Here is a 2,339-nt window from a genome sequence, read left to right on the forward strand (position 1 = left end):
TCAGCTTCTCACATAGAGAGAGAGGCAGCTTCTCACATAGAGAGAGAGGCAGCTTCTCACATAGAGAGAGGGGCAGCTTCTCACATAGAGTGAGAGGCAGCTTCTCACATAGAGAGAGAGGCAGATTCTCACAGAGAGAGAGAGGCAGCTTCTCACATAGAGATAGAGGCATCTTCTCACATAGAGAGAGGGGCAGATTCTCACATAGAGAGAGAGGCAGATTCTTACATAGAGAGAGAGGCAGATTCTCACATAGAGAGAGAGGCAGCTTCTCACAGAGAGAGAAAGGCAGCTTCTCACATAGAGAGAGAGGCAGCTTCTCACATAGAGAGAGAGGCAGCTTCTCACATAGAGAGAGGGGCAGCTTCTCACATAGAGAGAGGGGCAGCTTCTCACATAGAGAGAGGGGCAGATTCTCACATAGAGAGAGAGGCAGATTCTCACATAGAGAGGCAGATTCTCACAGAGCGAGAGAGGCAGATACTCACAGAAAAAGAGAGGCAGATTCTCATATAGAGAGAGAGGCAGATTCTCACAGAGCGAGAGAGGCAGATTCTTACAGAGCGAGAGAGGCAGATTCTCACTTAGAGAGAGAGGCAGATTCTCACTTAGAGAGAGAGGCAGATTCTCACGGAGAGAGAGAGGCAGATTCTCACTTAGAGAGAGAGGCAGATTCTCACAGAGAGAGAGAGGCAGATTCTCACATAGAGAGAGAGGCAGATTCTCACATAGAGAGAGTGGCAGATTCTCAGATAGAGAGAGAGGCAGATTCTCAGATAGAGAGAGAGGCAGATTCTCACAGAGAGAGAGAGGCAGCTTCTCACAGAGAGAGAGAGGCAGATTCTCACAGAGAGAGAGAGGCAGATTCTCACATAGAGAGAGAGGCAGATTCTCACAGAGAGAGAGAGGCAGCTTCTCACAGAGAGAGAGAGGCAGCTTCTCACAGAGAGAGAGAGGCAGCTTCTCACAGAGAGAGAGAGGCAGATTCTCACAGAGAGAGAGAGGCAGATTCTCACAGAGAGAGAGAGGCAGATTCTCACATAGAGAGAGAGGCAGATTCTCACAGAGAGAGAGGCAGATTCTCACAGAGAGAGAGGCAGATTCTCACATAGAGAGGGAGGCAGATTCTCACATAGAGAGAGAGGCAGATTCTCACAGAGAGAGAGGCAGATTCTCACAGAGAGAGAGGCAGATTCTCACAGAGGGAGAGGCAGATTCTCACATAGAGAGAGAGACAGATTCTCACATCGAGAGAGAGGCAGATTCTTACAGAGAGAGAGAGAGAGAGAGACGCAGATTCTCACGGAGAGAGAGGCAGATTCTCAAGGAGAAAGGGAGAGACGCAGATTCTCACGGAGAGAGAGAGAGAGTCAGATTCTCACAGAGAGAGAGAGTCAGATTCTCACAGAGAGAGAGAGTCAGATTCTCACAGAGAGAGAGAGAGAGGCAGATTCTCATGGAGAGAGAGAGTGAGAGTGGCAGATTCTCACGGAGAGAGAGAGAGATGCAGATTCTCACGGAGAGAGAGAGAGAGGCAGATTCTCACATCGAGAGAGAGGCAGATTCTTACAGAGAGAGAGAGAGAGGCAGATTCTCACATAGAGAGAGAGGCAGATTCTCACAAAGAGAGAGAGGCAGATTCTCACATAGAGAGAGAGGCAGATTCTCACAGAGCGAGAGAGGCAGATTCTTACATAGAGAGAGAGTCAGATTCTCACAGAGCGAGAGAGGCAGATTCTCACAGAGCGAGATAGGCAGATTCTCACAGAGCGAGAGAGGCAGATTCTCACAGAGAGAGAGAGGCAGATTCTCACAGAGAGAGAGAGGCAGATTCTTGCATAGAGAGAGAGTCAGATTCTCACAGAGCGAGAGAGGCAGATTCTCACAGAGCGAGAGAGGCAGATTCTCACAGAGCGAGATAGGCAGATTCTCACAGAGCGAGAGAGACAGATTCTCACAGAGAGAGAGAGAGAGGCATATTCTCATGGAGAGAGAGAGAGAGAGAGAGGCATATTCTCATGGAGAGAGAGAGAGTGAGAGTGGCAGATTCTCACGGAGAGAGAGAGAGGCAGATTCTCACAGAGAGAGAGAGAGAGGCAGATTCTCACATAGAGAGAGAGGCAGATTCTCACAGAGAGAGAGAGAGAGGCAGATTCTCACAGAGCGAGAGAGGCAGATTCTTACATAGAGAGAGTCAGATTCTCACAGAGCGAGAGAGGCAGATTCTCACATAGAGAGAGAGGCAGATTCTCACAGAGAGAGAGAGGCAGATTCTCACAGAGAGAGAGAGGCAGATTCTCACAGAGAGAGAGAGGCAGATTCTCACAGAGAGAGAGAGG

This window comes from Carcharodon carcharias, assembly GCF_017639515.1.
Source record: "Carcharodon carcharias isolate sCarCar2 chromosome 39 unlocalized genomic scaffold, sCarCar2.pri SUPER_39_unloc_19, whole genome shotgun sequence".
NCBI lineage: Eukaryota > Metazoa > Chordata > Chondrichthyes > Lamniformes > Lamnidae > Carcharodon > Carcharodon carcharias.